This window comes from Equus caballus, chromosome 6 (genome assembly GCF_041296265.1).
Source record: "Equus caballus isolate H_3958 breed thoroughbred chromosome 6, TB-T2T, whole genome shotgun sequence".
NCBI classification, from domain to species: Eukaryota; Metazoa; Chordata; class Mammalia; order Perissodactyla; family Equidae; genus Equus; species Equus caballus.
The window spans coordinates 72,309,370-72,332,246 of NC_091689.1; the positions used below are offsets into that span (position 1 = coordinate 72,309,370).

At 37.0% G+C, this 22,877-nt stretch overlaps 1 long non-coding RNA gene across 2 annotated transcripts in view; it reads right to left on the reverse strand.

Annotated features, from left to right (window-relative positions):
* LOC102150680 (uncharacterized) overlaps window positions 1-22,877 on the reverse strand; it is a 37,956-nt gene that overhangs the window by 13,342 nt on the left and 1,737 nt on the right. For both annotated transcript variants that reach the window (XR_001381057.3, XR_011439736.1), the window contains exon 3: window positions 1,747-1,881. This is a non-coding gene — a long non-coding RNA (uncharacterized lncRNA). The remainder of the gene's footprint in view (window positions 1-1,746; window positions 1,882-22,877) is intronic.

Here is a 22,877-nt window from a genome sequence, read left to right on the forward strand (position 1 = left end):
TCATTTTCCTTTCAATGGCTGGCAGAGTGGCTTTGGCTCACTCGTACGTAATTCACAGTTTAGCAGAGCCAGTAGACTACAGTGTCTGTTTCACTCCACCAGCCAAGAAGGAGCAGGTGGCTGTCGATTTGTGATGTTCTGGGGGAAGCTATTTGTCTGTGATAACCCAGATAACTCTGGATACTTGCAATGACAGCTCTCCCTGAGCACATGATATGTTTAGATGCTGATCGCTGCCTCACCTGTGAACACTTCAGTCCTTGTTTTACACACAAGCCTGGTGAATATAAAACTGGAGGTAAATAAAAAACAACTGAATCAGCGACCTGGAATCTTACCTTCTCTGTTTCTGGATAAACACCGTTGTTAGCTGAAAATGCTCCACTAATTTTCTGGAGCTTTAAAATAGAAAAGGTAGGATGGAGATGCTTGACAATGTGGTTGCTATGCAACCACTTTACAATTATATAGGTTCCCACCACACTAGGTGATATGGAGGGGGTGATAAACCAAGCTCATGCAGTGAGCACACAGAAGATAATTTTCTTGTGACAGAGCAGAGTCTGAGAGCTCGAGTTGGGGACTATACGGGTAAGAAAGAAATGCCACAAATGAGAAAGGCCTCCATTTATAGCAAGAACATGGGGATCATATTACACAGTTGGATGGGCAGAAGCTCAACAGAAACGGCCTTAGCTTCAAGGCAGGGAGAAACACACAGTGGTCCTTTGAAGCAGGATTTGCTCTAACCAAATTTCAGGGAAGATGAAAACCAAAAAAAAGGAAACAAAGTATCGTATGCTTTACTCTTATTTAATAAGCCTTGCCTAATTTAATCTTTACAGCAATTTTGTAAGGTAGGTGGTACTAATCTCATCACATAAATGAGAAAATGGAAATTTAAGAGATGTTCAGCAACTTGCTCAAGGTCACATTATAATTGAGAGTAAATCTGGGATATGAACACAAAACTTTTAGTTCAAGTCCAATATTTCTCTCATTACATTGTACTTGGTGGGTTATCATTCACACTTATTATTTCTTTCATATTATTGGGGTTCTTTTGTATGAATTCCACAGAGAAGACTATTGTGTTGTGAATTTTCTTTTTAATTTGTACTGAATATCAGGAATTTAACTCTGACCGTTTCTGGTGGGCTTATTGAATTTCAGAACAGATTGATTTTATTGCATATACTGCATTCTGTTCCTTATGTAATTTTCTCAAAGTATCACATTAACTTAAATAGGGAAATTGTGCATAGTCCAAGAAATAAGACAGTTACTTAAAGTTGTCTTTACAATTTAGCCAATCCAATCTCTGACTCATGGGTCGAAGGCCAAGAACACATGTCGCCACTGAGGGAGTTCTCGCTGTCTCTGCATATAGCCTGGCTAAGAGGCACGTGGAGATTTCTTTTGGAAGGTGTGGTGTTATGCTCTCTGAAGTTAGAATGAAAGAAGGAACACGATTGTTTAACATCATAGAGCTGGAGCTAGATAAATATGATGTCGCATAGAACATAATATGTCCTAATCTAATATCACAATAATAATGAGGATGATAGTTTTTCACATTGTGTAATGTCTATAAGGCTTTCATATAACCCAACTCAGGGCATTCTCACTAGCACCCAGTGAGGTGAACAGAGCATATTTATTGCCCCTTTTGCGCGATATTCCCCCATTTTATAGAGAATTCAAATAATCAAGGGAAACAAGGCTTAGAGACATTAGGTGTCTTACCTGAGGTCTCATAGGTGCAAGAGGGTGAGTCAGCAATCAGCTTTATCTTCTGATTTTCCCTTGTCCCTTTGCTGGTGACCTTGCCATCGACCTTCATTCTTCTCATTTCTCACCTACAACTTTGCTGTAGGGAACCTGGGCAAATGATACTAAATTTATAGTTGCCTGAAACTAGATTAAGTAGGTTACATTTTTTAAATGAACCATATGCAAAGAAGCATAGACTTCCGTGTCAATTTCAAACTTTTGAATGTGACTTTCAACAAAATCTTGGATGAGAATTCTCACGTAGAACTCAAAAGAATTACAAAGTAATTATTCTATAATTGTCCAACTCAATTCAGCAAACCACATATTGAGTGCAAATTTACATGCAAATCACAGTGTTAGGTACTGTGGGAGATAAATGAAACAAATAAATAAAATGTTGTCTCTTCCCTTCAGTGGTTTATCGATTATGGGGAAGAGAAGCCCACTCTTTCTTTTATTTTCTATTCTTTAGTCCCTCTGTTGTTCCACTAAGGTCTAAAGGAACTCATAATAATAAACTTTAATAAAATAAGGTCCCAAGTCCTGTGGGTTTCTAAGGTTACTCCTTCTTTTTAAAAAAATAACCTAATATAATATTTTTTTGTTACCAAGTGACTTCTGTCTATAGGATATTTGGCTCCCACCACACCCATAATATTTCTTGAGAATTCACAGGGAATATTTAAATGTCTTGATGAACACCTATCTGTCTTTCCTAACTCTTGCTCAAGGTTCTTTCCTCAGTCGCTTCTGACAGCCTCATCATTGCTGCTTCTACAAGATATTCCAAATGTCTTCAATTCACTTTATTCTAAAACAGTGCCAATGCAATGCTGATCAGTTACAAATTGCCACAGTAAGGATGGGTAACAAACAACCAAAAAACCTTTGTGGCGTACAACAATGTATGTTTTCTGCTCACGTGTCCTGAGTGGTCAGCTAAGTGCCTTTGCTGATCTCGTTTGGTCTTGCTCTCAGGTCTAGGAGTGAACTGGCTGTCACCTGATTTAGTAGGACCTCGCTTGTGACAACTGGGAAGGCTCGCCTGTGCTTTACGTGGCTCTCCTCTTCCTGCAGGCTAGTTTGCACATGTTCCCATGGCGGTGGAAAGGGGCTAGAGCAGGCAAGTGTACTCCTGCAGGTGCTTTTTATGATCTGCTTGCATCATGTTGTCTAACCTCCCATTGCCCAAAGCCAGTCACGTGGCCAAGCCCAGTTCAGACCACAAAAGGACATGCATATGAGGATAAATTCAGAAAAAGCATAAGGTAATTAAAGACATTGAGAAGACAGCATTTCTGTCATTTTGAAAAACCTACCACAGGGCGAGAAAAAGTGAGAATTACAGTCAGGAAGGCAGTTACCACTCGAATAACTTAAGTTTTTCATTTCCAAAAAGTAATTATTTGTAAGCTATCTGACGTGATATAGATGAGTTCAAATGATGTGTTTCAGTTTTAGAAAATGCCTAAAGCGATTTTTTTTGAACTTAAAAAATAACTCTAATGCAATATGTTTATTTTTAATATCCAAAATTAGGAGAAGAGGTGGCTGGTTTTGTTTTGTTTTCTTTTCTCTTATTTCCTTTTTGTTATTGTTGTTTTTTAAAGATCGGTTAAGAATTAGACCTAGGAGTGGCTATGAATTATATTGTGTTCAGCTTATTAACTCTTCTAATAGAAGGCTGGAGTTGCATATTGTATGTATGTTGAAAAATCCTTATAATTTGTCATTTAGAATTTTAAGTTAGATTTAGGAAATGCCCATAAAAAGCAAAATTAAACCACATTTAGGGAAAAACATTAAAATATTTATTTCCAAAACACTATGTCTTTCATTAGAAAAAAAAAGATATGTGGCCCTTTTCTTCTTCTCACTAAAAGGAAAAAAGTTTCTATCATCACTTGTACATAAAAAACATTTCTGTTCTAGCACCCATTTTTCTTCATTTTTACTTTAAAAATTTGTTGCTTAGTAGATATTATAATAGTCATGACATTTATAAAGGAATTGAGAACATTTTCTATTCTTAATTTTATTGAAGTAAATTCTGATTTGAAAAATAATTTTAAGAAAACATCATAGAAGAAAATCATCTCCAGTATAACTCACTTATTCCTTTGTTGAATATTTGAAAGTTTTGTAAGATGTAAAATCAGAAATGAAACAAGAAAACTATTTCCTCAAACAGGAGAAACCAGGTTATAGCAATGCTGTTCTCGGTTCCGTGCTAGTTTTCCTGAGGATACAGAGTGATTAATATTCCCTGAACATCAATAATGTCTATTTGATTAAAAATAATTTACATATATATAATAAAACATGAAATAAGACAGTGGACATAAAGTGCCCAGTGATGGACACTACTAGTGATTTATATTTTTTAGACATTTTTCATGGACCCATTTTATCTTTACTGTAGAGAATTTAGGAAATACCAACAAGACATAAGAAAATAAAGAATCGCCTGGAATCTCTCATCAGGGAGCAGAAATACATCCTTCCAGTTGTTTCTAGGCATATATTCACATGTTCCTCCATACACATCTTTACAGGAGTGGAATCATGTGCTGGTTTGCAACCTTCTTTTTTCACTTTATAATATTTTTGTGAATATTTTCTATATTATTACGTGTTTCTCTGCTATGTAATTTTAATTGTAGCATAGTCTTTACTTCATGGATGTACCATAATTTTTAAACAATTGTTGGACTTTTAGATTTGCATTTTCCCCTATTAAGAACAAATTTATGATCAACATTTCTTTAGCTAAATGAAATTGCTGAGAGTTCTGAGGCCAGCTTGTTTCTTGTTTCACTTTAAAATCTACCCCATTTTGTTGCTTATGGTTGTTGTAGTTCTGTCGGTCTTGTTTTGTTTTGGTTCTGCTTTGTTTTTCTTTAGTTTGCTGAAATAGGTCCAAGAACATTTTATTGAGTTTTGCACATAAAGTGGCAGTACCTCTTTTCTACACTCTCAGTTCTCTCTGACCCTCAGGGAAATTTTCTTCAGCTGTACATTGAATTACTGCTGCTGTGGCATTTGCTCTGTTCTCTCTTTTTAGAAACAGGAGCATCCACACGCTCCTTGTCATCCATATCTGTCATCTTCTGAACTTCTCGAGCTTGTGCTCTATGGCCATGTTGCATAAATACCACATGTGGTGTTTGGATGAGGAGCAGTGGAGGTGGGTAGAAATACATAATCTCAGACCCCACACTTCCCTATCGGAATCTGGAGTTTCACAAGAAGCTCAGGTGATTCCCGTGTACACGAAAGTGTGAGAAACACTACTCTAAATCACTGATTATATTTTCTTCAGTATAAATCCTGCTGTTTCTGGCCTTTAGTGCAGATTTTAATTGAGTTGTTATATTTTGGGCTTCCTTGCAGAAACTTTCTAACCTGTGTATTAGTCTGCTCAAGCTGCCACAACAGAATACCACAGACTGAGTGACATAGACAACAGAAATTTATTTCCTCGTAGTTCTGGAGGCTAGAAATCTGAGATCAAGATGGCAGCACGGTTGGCGTTCTGATGAGGCCTCTCTTTCTGGCTGGTAGACAGTCTCCTTCTCACTGTGTCCTCACGTGGCTATGCACACAGAGTCAGAGCAAGTTTGCCAGTGTCTCTTCTTATGAGGATACAAAACCTATCAGATCAGGACCCCATCCTTATGACCTAGTTTAACCTTAATTACTTCCTCAGAGGCCCCATCTCCACATGCAGCCACACTGGGTGTTAGGTCTTTGACATATGAATTTTGGGAGGACACATATGTTCAGTCCATAGCACTCAGCATTTTCCCTTTTCGTCTTACTGTATTAACCTTCTCTTTACTCCTCATGCTATTACTTTTTCATCTCATAGTGTTGTTTTTGGTTTCTCTGTTATTTTTCTCTGACTCTCTCTTCGTAGAAGCCATGAATCCTTTGGTGATAATACCAACTTATTGAAATTTTTTCTAGGATCTTATATTCTTAGAAATATTTTTCCTGTAAATATTTTAGTTCCCACTCTTTCTTGTCAAGCAAAATTCACCCCCTTCCTCCCGGAGGGTTAATCTTTTTTGTGTGTGTCTTAGTAATTCCCACCAAAAGAGATTCAGTCCTAAGTCTCAGTGTTTGTCAATAGATCAGAGAATTAACGGCTAAAGTCCCTCTCCTGTAAACTTTCCAGATCTCTAGCTGAAATGCAGACTGATATGCTCAGATCTATATCCTTTCCAGTTTCTTGCTGGCTTTCACAAAACGTTTTGATTGTCTTCTGAGGTAGTTTAATTCCCTACACCACTGGTTCTTTGATACTTTGAACTAATGGGATACATGAAGAATTTTTGCCTCCAGATCTTTTTTTCCCCCTGTATCTCTGATGATAATTCTTTACTTTTGGAACTGGGACATTCTTTAAATCAAAGAGCTACAACCAACTGCTCCTACATGCTGGCAGTTTCTGCCTTTGTGTACAGGTGGGAAGCAAACAGGGATGGAGCTGGGCTTGACTCCTCTCTGCCGTGTTAGAGAGGAGCTCCATGAAGTAGTTTGGCTGCTGATCTTACACACAGAGGGGCAGGTATAAAGCACTTTCTAGGCTTTTACAAGTTCTCTCTCTTAAATAAAATAAAGTCTATATATGAGGCAAAACTTAAAGCGCTTTCTCCTAATCCTTTGCCACCAGGTTTATTGTGTCAGACTTTACTATATAATTCCAGTACAAAGTGGGCCAACAATATTAGGTTTCAATATTGTGAGTTTTCATGTGCTTTTCTGTGTTCTTCTTGGCATTTAAAAGGGAAATTGAGTGAAGCTGACTTCAAGTTATTAATTAATTCCTATTTTGAACCAATAATCTCAATGCTTTTAGTTTATTTCATATTTCATCCAGGGAAAGGTCAGGGCTTCCTTTACAAGATTGAAAAATGTCTCCCAAATTGCTTAAGGTGTTTGCTTTGTAATCCTTGGCACCTTCCCAATTTATTCCAAAATATTTTGCCTTTTTGGCCTTGCATCACATCCTTACTTCGTAGTTGAAAATCTTACTTCGTATCTCCCCTACATCACCTACAAAATTCAAGCTAAACTGATTGAATTTTGTGCCAATAAAAGCAAATAAGAAAGCATTAGTGTCAAAATACAAAATTAAAATATGAATGTTTTCATTCTTTAAAGAATACAAAATTGTCTTTTTAAAATAAATACGCATTCATGTTAAAATAAATTACTCTAGGACAACAACTTACATCAATTTTCTCTTTCAGTACAACTTACATATCATAAACTAACCTCTGATTAATTGATCACAAGGCCATATTCTCAGTTGGTTTCTACTCATGATGTTGGAATTTTTCACAGGAAGATAGAAATTGGGGAGCAGCTAATCATTCTTTCTAGATTTACAATGTATGAATGAATAAATAAAGCTTGGGAAAAAAAAGGCCAGAATATTCAGAGCTAAGCTCTCTTTAAGGAAACAAATAGATTTACTCTAAGAATAGGAAGATAAAAGGGCAGAGCTGTAATACAAGACAAATTATGGAAATACTTACACATACTTATGATATCATGCTTTTTAAAAAGAATTGTTTTATTTGGGTGAGGAAGGAAGTTATCTGTATAAAAAAAAGCTATTCCACTTGGAAGGAGGAGAGTATAAATAGAGAAAAAAGATTTCGATTTATTTCAACTATGCTGTAGCGCTCACAGGCTGGGTGTTTTACTTGAATGGACTCCTGGCCTTGAACTGATGATACGGTTAAAAGAATTAACAAAAAGAGAAAGAAAGAGAATAAAGGGGAAATTTTTTTCCTGCTTTTTTTCTCCTATTTGGACTTAATTTTTAAAAAAGCACAATAAATTGCTCCAAATCAGACGTGTGAACCACCGGAACTAATATATTTCGTCAAAATTTTCATAGTTTTACTGAACATATCAGTAATCTTTCATTTGAACAGTCACATTATTTATAATCAATTTTGCTACATTTATTGAATTATTCATAATCTATCATCAAATAAAATGTGAAGAACCATATAATGTACAAAACTTATTTGGCAGTGTTTGGTAAATTTCTTTATAGATGCCCCACTGAAATATATGAAAAAATCACTTTGATTGCAAAACTATTTAAAAATACAATCTTTTGCTATTTATGGCAATGGATATGGTCTGTGACGCATCTTGTCTCTATTCTGTCTGATTAACTCTCAGATCTGCTTCTTTCAAACTTCTACTTGACTTTTGAGTTTCTCCCTCCTCTCTCCCTCACTCTCTCCCTCTTTCTTTTTTAAGAAAAAGGAAGCTGAACATTACCAATAATGATAAAACAGTGAAGAAAGGGTGAGATCCATAGGTAATTTTTTTAAGTTAAAAAATGGTGATATTGGGGCCTGGCCCTATGGCCAAGTGGTTAGGCTTGCTCCACTTTAGCCACCTGGGATTCACTGGTTCGGATCCTGGGCACATACCTACACACCATTCATCAAGCCTTCCTGTGGCAGCATTCCACATAGAAGAACTAGAATGACTTACAACTAGGATATACAACTATGTCCTGGGCTGTGGGGAGAAAAAAAAAAAGAGGAAGCTTGGCAAGAGATGTTTTCTCAGGGCCAATCTTCCTCACCAAAAAAGAAAAAAAAGGTAATATTTATTCTTTATTGTCTCTATAGGATAAAATAACTTAAATCCTTATAAATCTATGTAAATTTACAATTACCTGTATCCTAAGATGACACACACAGAAGTAGATTTGAAATTAATTGTATGTGGCTTACTCCTCACTCCATATCCTCCCCCACTCTCCATGTTTCATTAGAGCTAAATTTTTTAAAAGATAGAAATAATATATTCTTCAAAGTTAAGTTTTCCTTAAGTCAAAGAACTCAAAAGGCAAAAAATGAAGATAATAATCCCTCTTCCCAACGACCAGGCTCTGTTTCATTTCCTAGAGGCAACCACCCTCAACGATTTGTTTTTGTTCTTTCTGTGGTTACATTTACACCTATATATGGTGATCATTTGCCTCAATTCCTTGCTGCATTTATCTGCTGTGAGGTATGAGGAATTTAGTTCACTTGCACTTCCACTTTCCAAATTATTATTTATGGTATCAATATTAGTTCTCCTGGAAATAATACACTTGAACTTCCTATTTATACTGACTTACGCACTATCTACCACCTTCTGCCATGAAAGATGAAGAGTGTAGTACATTGAACTTGCCCTTCATTCCACTTCTCTTCCTTGACTATCCTTTACTTATTATTTTACATTTTCAAGAATTATAATGATTACATTTTTACGGTAACTATAATTATTATTCATATAGTCGCATTATAAGTGTTGCTTATTTGGCTTCAATTTGTATGAGCAATGTATGTACAAAGCTTGGAAGAATTAATTCACTGTAGAACTCATAATGTAGTGTGATTGGAGTCAAAGACAAGAGAAAATCTAATCTAGTTCATTTAAATTTTGCCATTTGAGGGAAAATATCCAAGTGTCTAAATATAATGGACCCGCTTTTAATATTTTCCAGCTTCCTTCACTTCTTTTGAGTCATACTCAGGGGTTGGTGTTTCTTGGGCATTGCTTTGTTTTGTTTTGGGGTTAGATATTTTATTTTTCTCCAGTCCAGCCTGGATTATTTTCATTTATGGTATATGGGCAGTCTGTTCTCTAAGTTTTTTGCATGTAAAAAAATCTTGAATTTTTGCTCATATCTGATTGATAATTTGGATGAACAGAAAATTCTAGGTTTAAATAATTTTTCTCAGAATCTATTTGATAGCATACTTCGAAGAACCCTAGCCTCTTAGTTCTTTTACTTCCCCAGTGATCTTGTCCTCCACATCATGCCAATCACCCACTTCCATGATCTCAGCTCAGACATTGTCACTACCAACTCTTCTCTATCATAGTCTCAGACATCCTGCTCTCCTACCACCACTATCTTTCCAGCTGAAAGTATGAACCCCAAATTCCTCAACCCCAATGGACCTCCACTCCCTTGATTCTACCAACTTTTTATGGTCCATCATTTCTGTCTTGTCCTCCCTTCTTATTACTCATTCTAGGTTCCATGATCTATGATAATATATCCCTTGCTTTGCTTTCTCTCCAGTTACTTCTGGCAAAATCCTGACTATAGTTCAAATTGAACTCTCTTTCTATTCATTGCCTGTCCCAAAGCAGCTGAATGTGGCTGGAGAAAACTGTATAATCATTCTGATTATTGTCACTTTAAATTCATGACCCCTAGTTCCAAGGGGGCCTCTGTCTGGCACTGCAGTCTACTACATTTCCCTAGGTAACTACCTCCTACTCTTACATTCTCCAAAACAACTCTTTCTCTGCTTTGTTTCTCTTTATAAACTTTCAACTCCCTCTGTATGCCCCACTTTCAGGTGGTGACTGCTGATGACGCTTTCCCCCTATTTTTCAGCACTGTTGGGTTTTATTCTTTTGAAATCTTCCCTTACATCTCTTCTCAGATTGAGAGAGACAGAGAGAGAGGCAACAGATGGATATACCAGTCTCTTCTACTCAATATTTTATCTCCCTATTAATTTTCATTTGTTTCACAGTTTATTTTCCTATGAAAACTATTCACATTATATTTTTTTGCCATATCTTTTCAGGGCACAACATGTAATATTTTTATAAAATCCCTGATTTTACTTTATGAGTACAATGGGAAATACTGGATCCAAGACTCCTAAACAAACAAACACAAAGGACTATAGATGCTTCCTTTTTTTTATTCACCAAACATTTATTGAGTGCCAACCAAGTTAAGACATAATGCAAACTCTGAGGCTGTAGAGATGAATGAACAATAACAACAAACTGTCCCAAATCTCAAAGCCCAGTAAGAATCTCACAATCTAGTACATCAAAGCATTTGTGCTTAACCACTATTGTAGTGATGGTGAGAGTAGGAAAGGCTTATATGTGGAATAGCAATAAAATTATGAGAAAGGTTTTTAAGAATATACAGGGTTGTTGAGTAAGTGTGTTGAGAAAATTTAGGGAAATACTTGAGAATGAGATAAGTGATCTATTACTAGAATTTTTTTTCCTTTTTCTCCCCAAAGCCCCCAGGTACATAGCTGTATATTCTTCGTTGTGGGTCCTTCTAGTTGTGGCATGTGGGACACTGCCTCAGCGTGGTTTGATGAGCAGTGCCGTGTCCACGCCCAGGATTCGAACCAACGAAACACTGGGCTGCCTGCAGCGGAGCACGTGAACTTAACCACTCGGCCATCGGGCCAGCCCCCTATGACGAGAATTTTAGGTTTATATCAAATATTCTTGAAAAGAAGTAAGGGATAAAGTAAGTGATGCTGTAGTGGTTTAAAAACATGTCCACACATTTTTGACACCTCTGCCTTCAAAAGGTGGTGTCTAATTTCCCTTCCCTTGAGTGTGAGCCAGACTTAATGATGGGCTTCTGGCAGCTAGAATGTGGTGGAAGTGACAGTGTGTGACTTCTGAGTGTAGGTTAGATATTGAAGATGGGGCTTTGTTCTCTCTTGGATCATTTGCTGTGGGAAAGCCAGCCACCTGCTATGTCATGAGGACACTAAAGAAGCTTGTGGATAGGCTCGCATTGGGAGGAATTGAGCCTGCCAAAAACCAGCAACAACTTGGCAGCCATGTGAGTGAGCCACCTTGGAAATGGAACCTCCAGCCCAGTCAAGCCTTCAGATGACAGCAGCCCCTGTCATCTCTGATTGCAACCTCATAAGAGACCCCACACCAGAAGTGCCCAGATAATCTGTTCTCAAGTTTCCTGACCCAAAGGAACTGTGAGGAGAATACCTGTTTACTGTTTTAAGTTACTAAATTTTGGGCTAATTTGCTATGCTGCAATAAATAACTAAATGCAAATTGACGTATATTAAATCAGGAATTGAAAGAGAGAAATAAAAATCAAATTCTAGTACCCAGACAGGAAATTCTGGAAGCTTATGATGCTAGTTATTTTTTACATCATAATATAATTGCTTTATTATTTTTTTCTGTGCAAAATTGGTTATGCAAAAACCCAACTCAACTGTTGGTGAAAGAAAAATAGAATTTTCATTTAAAAAGAAAAGCACAATTTTATCACAGATCCTAGATAAAAATAGATGTTATAATTTCTTCTGAGTACCTCCCTGCAGCTTTTTTTTGTTAGCTTATCTTAATTTACCCTCCTATTAGATGATTAAACTGCTAACTAAAAGGTATTTCAGAATACAATCACCATAAGAAAGCTTTGACTTATTGCATAATGGATAGACTTATTTGCTGTCTGTACAATGTACCTACTACGAAATGTAATTGTTTGCGTGATTAGGATTTGTGTAGTTTTCCTTACAAATAGCTGTAGAGGTGTAGGTAGAAGCTTGATTCCAAAATTACACTCCCCATAATTCATCTCTTCCCAACTAAGAAAACTGCTTAGTGTACTCAAGTGTATACGAAAATATCAGAACATGGACATTTGCCAGGACTTGTGGTTTTCTAAAGGACTTGGGCAACAGCCAGCTTCAGTTTTGTAATAAAGCACATGGATTTTTCTTTTAAAGGGACATTTGTACAAGAAAGAGGTTTAAAGAATTTCTTTGATCTGAGAAATGGCACATGCCTTCGTAGGTGGTTGTTATATTTTCAATAGACTAATGAGCAAATATCCTTTATTATTTAGGATTCCCACAAAAAGTAAAAAAGAGTTCTCTGAGGAGGTTTTAGGTACGTTATTAAAAAAGTCATTGTAAGAAGAACATGAAATAAAAAGAACAACTAGTTGAAATATCTGCATTAAGAAAACACAAAGAATGCTGCTTAATAATTGTAAAATTTGAATTTGATCATTCTTCCTTTAGATAATTTAAATAATGATTTCATATAAATATGTATAAGTATAGGTATATCTCATGGAAACAATGTCACGGACAAGTCAAATATGAAAGACAAGTAGTCGTTCTAGAAACAGTAGCAACATGAAACAAAAATAAAGGCAGTCTGGTTACCGGAACTAAAAGAAGCACAAGCATTCCCTGGGAGAAATTGTTGAAAAAGATAATGAGATATCCCCATATCCAATTGTTTTAAAGGATGGTGCTCAGAGAAGGAGGCCAAATTTATTTGTGCCTAGATCAAAAAGTATGACGGGGTCCCTCAAAAAATCAAACAAGGTTTGTAAAGGCAATATTATGGGATGGTTAAGACAGTGGCCTCTGGAGCCACAAGCCAGGTCTGAACATCGACTGCTGTTGTTGTCTTTTGTCTCAGTGCCTTAGCTTCTTGATCTATAAAACAAGGATAAGAATGTGATCTCACAGGATTATTGAAAGGATTAAGTGAGGGAAAAAGTACGAAGACCTTAGACTAGTACACATATATATATGTGATATTATTATATTATTATTATTAATATTAACAACTATAATAACAATACAAGAGGCAAGCTCTCAAGGAACAAACTAGAACGACTTTCCTGAAGGAAGCTAGATCCAAAAACCTATTGAGAGCTGTCCTCTCCCAGGGGACACATGAAAGATTTAGGGTTGGATTAATCAATTCCTGAGGGATTAAAGGAGCTGATCCATTGCAAGGGAAGGTAGCCCAGGCCAAGGGCACCAGAGAGACCCCTAGGCCGAGACTGAAGAGAAAACGAAATTAGAAGGAAAAGACTATTGAGCTTTAATTTCTTTGAACTTAAATTTAAAAACTGAAGGAAACTTTACTTTTGGATGTTAATTTCTTTCTGGTAATTTAACAAAGGGAGTAGGAGGTTCATTTTCAAAACTGGAGCTGAGGATATTATTTTAGTTCACAACCAATCTCTGGTGAGTATTTTAAGACTAGTGGCTGAGTGAATTTTCAGATGGGAAATAGGAAAGAAAATGAATTTTTGACTTAGGGTGTGCCATGTCTGTAGAGTTAAATAATTAACATCTCATCTGACCAATTTCAGAGATCACTGGGGCCCATTGCTGAACTCCCCAGTTCACTGGTCCAGGGAGACACAGTGGAAAGGCTTTTGTAGAGGTTTTATCAAACATTCACAGAAGCAGAAATGCAGGAAACAGAGAAGTTCTCACTCTCCAATATTTTATCCTCTCCTATCCCATTGGGCAAAAGTCTCTTTCATCTGTTTGAGGGAGAGTTGGAAGGGAAGGAACACTTCCAGGCTTTTTCCTCCAACCTATTCTTTGTTCCTCCCTGTATTAGTTTTTTAGGGCTGTTGTAACAAAGTACCACAAAGTGACTGTCTTAAGACAACAAAAAGTTATTCTTTCACATTTCTGGATGCTCTAATTCTGAAATCAAGGTGTTGGTAGGACCATGCTCCTTTCTGAAGGCTCTAGAGAAGGTTCCTTCTTTGCTTCTTCCTAGCTTCTGGTGACTGCTGACAAACCTTGGCATCACTCCGATCTCTGCCTCCATCTTCACACCTTCCCTCTGCATGTGTCTCCATGACGAAATTTCTGTCTTCTTATAAGGACACTAGTCATTGGAATAGGGCCCACTCTCATCCAGTATTACTTGATTTCAAATTGAGTATATCTGCAAAGACCCTATTTCCAAATAAGACCCCATTCACAGGAACCAGGAGTGAGGACTTGAACCTATCTTTTGGGGGGATACAATTCAACCCATAACCATCCTTAAGTGAGGAGATGGTAATTCTGGTTACTTAGAACTTGACATTCATTGGTGAACCTTTAATATAGGGCAGGTTCTTTTTGCCTTAAGATTGAGATTTGAAGATATTCCACACTCATTTATTTCTTGCATTGGCGCGAGTGGCTCTACTGTGCTTCATTTTCCGAATGGTATTCATACCTGCTAGGCCTACCCAGGCAGGAGAGAGAATCACTGTCTCTGACTTAGTTATAACCTTTCCTGCAGTTTGGCGAGTAATTTAGGTTGAGCCTGCACCGTAGAATCAGCTGCATTCAACTCAGAGGAGAGAATAGGGAATAGCAATTTAGCTACAGATCTAAACTACATTCTCCAGTACAGTTTGCCAGAAGCACCAAATTTAGAGGGATTAAGCATGCTTGTCCAGTTTAATCAAGCAATACTTCATTTCCCATCTAGGTTGTGACCTTGCGTATGTTCCAGTACTCAGTAACTGTATCTCACTCAAGCTGGTTTCTATCTTAGTTCTGCTGCATCTCTTCTCTAGAAATTCTAATATGACGGCATGGCCACCAAAAAGTCTATTTCATGGTCTATTCGGTCAGCCTTGCCTATATGGGGATTAATACTTCTAAAGAGGAAAGACAAAAGTTATGCTTGGAGAGTATCCCAGGTGGGCAGAGAGCTCACTTGAGTAAGGAGAATAGAATGAAACACACAGATGTATGATTATATATAATGTGTATTATAACATAATGTATTATAGTATATAATATATATAATGTGTATCATAATATACATTAGATCTATATATTAAACATACATTTATATGCATATGTATATATACATATACACACATACATAACTAGGTAATGTCAGATAGTGAGAAATGCTATGAAGAACAATAAAGCGGAGAAAGGCTACAGAGAGTGCTTAAGGAGCACTGTTTTGGAAAAAGTGATCAAGGAAGCACTCATAGAGAAAGTGAGATTTGAGCAGAGATCTGAATACGGTGAATTAGCCAGCCACGTAAGATCTGGAGGAAGACCATTCCAGACAGTGAGACTAGCAAGTGAAAATGGCTGCAAGTGGGAACGTAGATGCCCTATATGAAGATCAGAGGGACCTGAGAGGTGTGAACAAGGAGAAGAAGGGTTAGAAATGAAACCACAGAGGGAGAGGGACCCAAGGTCTGGAACACATAAAGCCTTGTACGATCTGACAAGGACTTTGTACTCCATTCTCAGTATAATGGGGCATTCCTGACAGATTTTGAACAAAGAGCTGACATCCCATGATTTAGGTTCTGAAGGCTTGCCCTGGCACAGTGTGGGGAAGAGAATGTAGGGAGGCAAGGGCAGAGGCAGGAAACCAAGTAGGTGGCTACTGCAACAGTACAGATGGAGAGATGATGGTGAGAAGTCAGATTCAGAAGGTATTTTAAACACAGAGTAAGAGGCTTGCTGATGATTGGATGTGATATGAGAGACGGAGATGAGTCTTGATTTATGCCCACCTGGAACTTTAGAATATGACTTTATTAGGAAATAGGGTCTTTGTAGGTGCAATCAAGTTACGATGATGTCATACTGGATTAGCTTGGGCTCTAATCTAATAACTGTGTCCTTATAGAAGAGGGAAGTTTGGGCACAGAGCCACCCACACAGAGGGAGCAAGGCCATGAGGAGATGCAGGCAGAGATTGGAGTGATGGAGCTGCATGTCAAGAAACACGGGCTACCACCGGAAGCCGGGACGAGGCAAAGAAGGATTCTCGCCTAGAGCCTTCAGAGAACATAATCCTGTTGACACCTTGATTTGATTTCTAGCCTCCAGAACTGAGAGAATAAGTTTCTCTTGTTTTAAGCCATCCAGTTTGTGGTAATTTGTTAAGGCAGTGCTGGGAAACTAATACATCAGTAAAGGTGAATATTGGTATTTTGCTTTAGGTTGCTTTGAGTGCTAAGAACATTTTCTCCTAAGTTGGCTGAGCAGCACTTCCTCTTTTTTGGTTTTCTGTCGTATCCTTAGCCCTCTTACTGACTGGTGGCTTTGTGTTTTCTTATTGATTTGTATGAGCTCTTCTATGAGAACAGTTTTAACTCTAGGTTATGTTGCCTATAATGTGGTCAGGTAGAATAGGTATGGGAGCCTTCTGCAAACTTTTCAGACATTCTGTTTTTATTTAAGCACAGACTTCCAAAAGAAAAGACATGGATTTTTTTTTTTTTTGATGAATCCTAAAGACATGGATATTTTGAAAAGGAATTATAAAGAAAGTTTCTCCAAAAGCAGAATTGCTCATTTTACCTGGATGTTATTTCAATATTGGAATGCGTAATAGCAAAGGTATTGCTTTCAGTAAAACTAAAAAAAAAAATTACTGTAGAATATGTATTCTTTCATACCCTAAACTTGCATATGAATTTGACTTCTTCATAGAAAAAAGCCAAGATTTTCTGGTACTTTCTTTCTATATAGAGAGAAGAGGCAGAGAAGCAGGACTTCAAAATTATAGGCTTAGTGTAAGAACTGAATTTAAACTGAGAGAATTTTTGGAATGAACGCTGAATTTAAGAACATAAATACAACTTTTTTAAATGTATGGTATGCATTTTTAAGTTATATGATTTCTTTTAAAAGTCAGTATTCAATGTTTTAAGAATAAAGATCATGTTTACAGTTTTCCTGATTACCTACATTAAGCTAGAACTGATTCTAACTACTTATTCATTCATCAAGTTAAACGTTTAAATATGTCTTTGTAAAGATCCATGGGTCTTTTCTGCATATACATACTGTCTTCCCAAATTAAGTATAAGTTTCCTCATCAAACATGCAGCCCAAAGTCACAGGCCATACTTACCTATTTCTTTTGTCTAGGAAATAATTTATACATGGATTGGGTTAAAAAGGGTTATCTGTAAATTGAAACTGTTGAGAAAAACTATCCAAAACAAAACTACAGCGAAAATGCCACTGATTGTGCTTTCACTGCCATACTAAAGCATTGTCTGATCAGCCTGGTTAAGGGCATTTTAGAGATGGCATCTTTTGTTTGACTTACTCTTTGCTGTTAATTGGGCCCAGACTCTGCAAAGTTAGAGGTTACTTTATCAAAGACTGTTAAGTTGCAAATTACTTTTGTCTGCTGGTGAATCAAATGATATCTTTCGAGTAGAAAAATAATCCCAAAGGTTATGGTTTTATTGCCCTGGAGGATATTAATCAGTACCTCACTTTGGGCTGCTATAAGAAAACACCACAGACTGGGCAGCTTATAAACAAGTTAATTTATTTCTGACAGTTCTGGAGCTCCAAGTCTGAGATCAGGGTGCCAGCATGGTCAGGTGAGGGCTCTCTTCTAGGTCACATGGCAGAAGGGGCTGGGGATCTCTCTGGAGCCCCTTTCATGAAGCACTAATCCAGTACATTAACAGTTCTGCCCTGGTAATTTAAGCAACCTCTCAAAGTCCCCATACCATCACTTTTGGGGGTTAGGATTTCAACATACAAATTTTGGGGAGACACAAACATTTAGATTATAGCAATCAGTATTTTAAAATCTAACTTAGCAATCTTTTTTCAGTGTTCTTTCTTCCATTGACTGTGAATACTAGTCTCTCCTTTCCTCCTTGGAACCAGTTCTACCATTCTGCTTGTTGCCTAATTAAGCAGTTAAATATCTTTGACATATGCTCACTGTTTAAATTTTTGAGAATTTTCCTTCTAACTCTTTGAAATTCACATTTGACGAAAATGACAAGCTAGAAATAATATATGTTGTGGTTAAGCCCCAACTACCCCCAAATAAATTTAGTCTATGATGTACCTGGTATAACACACAATTAAATTTTAGAAAATTAGACTTTTAATGATAGTAATTTAAAAATAATGTTAAGGAGTTTTATCTTAATTGACTTTTTGATGACAGATAAACTTGATTAGATAACGAGAAGATAGTAGGTAGTGAGGGGGAGGCAATTATAGTCATCTATTCTAATAGGATATCTTACATGTGCTCAATACTTTTAGACAATTGATCCCATTGGTTCTTTATTGTCCATACTTTTCTCAGAGCTTCTGGTGTTTGCTTCCTCAATGTGAGTGTATTCCAAGCATGACTTACATTTTTCAGTTACAGTGTCCTTGATTACAAATATTATCTCCACATTATGAGGCAGGTCCTCTTATCTACATAACTGCTTTACAAACAGGAAACCAAGGCATGAAAAGTTAAGGAACTCACCCACAGCCATCCAACTAATAATTGAGAAGCAGAGATTTGACCTCAGGCAGGTTGAGGTCAGAATTCACCTACTTAATCTCAACTCAAGCAGAGCTGACTCTCAATTCTGGCTTTGCAAATAGAACTCACTCAACCTTGGCTGCAGGGAGGGAAGATTGAGGTCCAGGAGGGTTCCAGCAATTTGTCCAAGGTTAGCTAACTAATTAGGAGCGATTGGAATTATTTTGCTAGTTCACAATAAAAAAAGAGAAGGGAAAGAGAAAGTTTGGGATATAGAGAGGGATTGAGATATTGGGATAATTGAGCAAAAGCTGCAAGAGAGGAAATTCAAGGGAGAGGAAATCGTTAACAAAGGTGAGTTTGCACATTGAAAAGTTGCCTCAGGTAGAAGTGACTGAACTATGCATAAATAAAGGTAAATTGAAAACAGAGATAAGGCTGAAGGAAAAGCAGAAGATTGTGAAAGCACCTTTCTGTTAGACAGTTCTCTGGGAAGGATGGCTATTGTGTGCAACTTAACCCAGGGCAGCTGAGTTATTGTCTAGAGAAGCTGCAGAGCAAAGACTAGAGAGAAGTCAGCAGCAAGGAATAAAATTTGGAACACTGAGCTTCACTTCTTTGGATGTGTCTCCTCAGTCATTTATATCTGTCCGCAATATATTGCTATACGAAAGCACATGTTTTCGTGAATACTGTTGCTGATGATAAAACTTTCATTTCATAATAAAATAGGTAATTTTTAAATTACTTATTGCATAAAACATTTTTCTTTATAAGCCTTCAGTAGGTCTTCCAAGAATCCATTGTCTGCCAAGCCCATTGCAAATTGGTGCTAGAGAAGTACAGAAATTTCCAACTGAACAAAAAGAATCTAGTGCATAACAATTATAATTTGTTGACATCTACTTATCCTGATTGATGTATTAAAATAAATTAGCTTGTTGAATGTCCTTATTAGGAAAGGCATGATAAAATATTTGGGAGCGAAAGGTCATGATATTTTCATATTTTGAAAAGGTAAGAAAATACGTGTGTGTGTGTATGTGTGTGTATAATAGAGAGAAAACAAATGTGGCAAAATGTTATCAATTGTTGAATCTAGGTGGAGGTTATACAGGCATTCATTGCATTATTCTTCAATTTTTCTGTAAGCTTGAATTTTTTTATACAAATAGAAAGATAAAAAACAACGTATTGAGTAGAAAATAGTACTTCAGCTTTTGGATTATGCTCTATATCCAGAATTGTAGTCTTGAATGTTCTTATTCTTAAATCAATGATTGTTCCATAATTTTGTCTTACTTTTAGACATTCCCTTATTCTGGAATATTCTTTACAATTTTGATAATAGCTATTTTTTTATTTAGCATTTATATTATACGTTGGGAATTTTACATTTATTATCACTAATCCGCATAACAATCCTGAAAGGTAAATGTTATTGTCTCCATTTTTCAGATGAGAAAATGGAGGCTCCAACACATTGTTCTCTCCCCTTGGTCACATGCAACTATAAGTGTTGGTGCTCTGATTTGTGACCAAGTGTGTCAGAATCCAAACTGTCCTCTTTTCATTATATCACCTGCTTCTCATGCTAAGAGATTCATTTGCTGGTGGGTGGATGGGCAGTGGTCCTTTGGAGGAGAGCCCCTTATGCCAATTAGAACCTATTAAAATGATACTCGTGCAAAATGAGCAAAATAAACTAGTTCTGTTGCATTTATCTGTATCTCAAAGTTATGGAAATCTGAATGCCTCTCCAAAAGAACCTTCTAAATGCAGGTTCATTGCCTTATTTAATTGGCTTATCAGAAACAAGAGGTAATGTATCAATTGCATGGTTGATAGCACTATTTCAAAACATGTTGGCATTTGGTTGTTTCCTCAAGTTTCCAAAATTTTCCATGTTCAAGTATTCATATTCTTATCATTATGTGTCACTTTCCTCCCATAAGGCAAAGCATCATTTGTTCAACAAATATTTATCCAGCCCTTCATAAGAGTTTGGCATACCATGCCTTCATTTTACTGAAAATCCTGTTTCAATCTTAACCACATTTTGCTTCTGTTAAAGATAATCATATTGCACATTTTTTTCCTTATGATTTTAAAGTGTTCAGGAATCAGCAAAACGCTTATAGGTTAATTATTTGGTGGATTATTTTCAACATAACCATTTACTTACAAACTCCAAACTAAACAAGTAAGAATGTTCATGAGTACAGTTCAAGAAAATTCACACTTAAAGTTTTTGATAAAACCCCAAGAATGTTTTAAAATAAGGGATCTTCTTGACTTTGGAAAGATTGTAATATGAGAGGACAGATGAGAGGAGCCCTTGGAATCACCTCCAACATGTGCACTTAGGTGAGTAATGATGAGTGAAGAGATCACTGTTTAATTTTTAGGTTATTACAGGAAAAGGATATTTGCTTGAAATCTTGCTAATCAAAGCTTGGGTACATGACTATATTTAAAATAAAGAAGCTTATCTGTAATGGATAATTTCCTCAAGCTGTTTGATGAAACGAAATGCTTCTAGGATTCTCTTTACCAACAGGCCCAGGGATTGTTGATTCATTTCTCAACAGATCCTTATCGCTCTAAATACACAATCAGGCTCATGACTAAATACACCTTGACTTGTGTTTGCCTTTACTTATGATTTTTCCTCTTTTGGGGCTTAAACTGTAAACTCTCCTTGCAAACTAGTGAGAGTCTTTCTCCTTCCCGCTGTTCCCTACCAACAGGAACATTTCAGAAAGTAACATTCTTAGAGGGTGAACCTGTGAAAGGAAATTTAAAGGCAAGCGTTTGCTCTAGGAAAAGGCAGAGCAACGACAGCTTTTGCTTCAAGGCTGTAACGGCTTTGTCAAGAGTAAGAAGAGTCTCAGAAACCCAGAAAAAATTGGGAAATAGGCTCTGTCCTTTCCTATCTTTCCAGGCCCTACCTTCATTCCATAGAAAGAGAGCTCCAGATGGGCTGTAAAGTCTGCCACAGATTCATTTTCTTTTGTTTGAAGGTTTGAATAATTGACCAGTCAGTGTGGGCAGGAAAGACTCTAGGAAGAGCTTTTAAAAGATTGGCTGCTATTTTGTGAACTTTTTCTGGTCTGTAAGGGGACTATGTTGGAGATGAAGGATCCTGAATATCACTCTTGGGGCTATGCCATTCTGCCTCTTGAGTCTACTTTTGGGCTTCACCAGCTCCTACCAGGATGTGCATAAGCTGGTAAAGATCTGCCATCCCAGAGTCACAGGCTCCGATGAAGACTCGAAATTCTTCAGAAAACTTTTGGGGATCCTTCTCAGGTTTAAGAAATTCTTTAACTATGCTCCTTAGTTTGGTCTTTGACCAAGAAGTAAAAGATATCCAAAGAGCATCACCTGTAGCCTCTGATGCTCTTATTTTAAAATGGAATTGTTTAATAGTCTCTTTAGAGTGGAAAGGAGGTTCAGACAGAGGATTAGTAGACCCTGAGTACTCAGGTGAAGGAGGATAGAGAGGAGCAGCAGGAGTCACAGCAGTCTCACAGTCTTTTGTTTAGGGTACCTCTTGTGTTTGTAATTGTTCATTAGCCTTTTGCAATGAATCCTTCAATAAAGCTATTTTGGAATCTTGAAGCCTTTTGGAGGCTTCTGCATGCCAGTTAAAATAGGGATCCTATTCTGTTTGTTTGGTTTGGGAACCCTTGCTTTCAAATGCAGTTCTTTAGTAAGATTTTGCCATGCTTGTAGCTGTCTACAGCTTCCAGGGCCTAGTTCTTAAAACTAAACAGGTGTCCTGGAAGGTGGAGCACTCAATTCTTGGGAACTTGTGCTGTTTTACAGTGTACCTCATTGAATGGAAATTTTCTTGAGGTTGCCTCATGACCTAATGTCAGTCTAACCCAAGAAGCTATACAGCATTAACCTTTTAAGTTAAAGACTGAGTGTTGAAGTCTCTCCTTAATGATATGACCAACTTATCCTAGCGCAGGAGTCTTAGACTTGGGTGGTAATTGCTCTAACAGCTTCTAATTATTCGACATATGCCCACCAATTTTGCAGCTTTGGCTTCTGAAATTCCCATTAACGACAGCTCTATTATTCCTTTACCTCATGTGGACATTAGCAGAAACCGACAGTTACTGAGGAAATGGAATTGTGGACACCAGCAGTAATCAAAGAAATGGTACTGAGGACTGGCCAAGGGCTAAGGACTGGAGCTCTAGGTG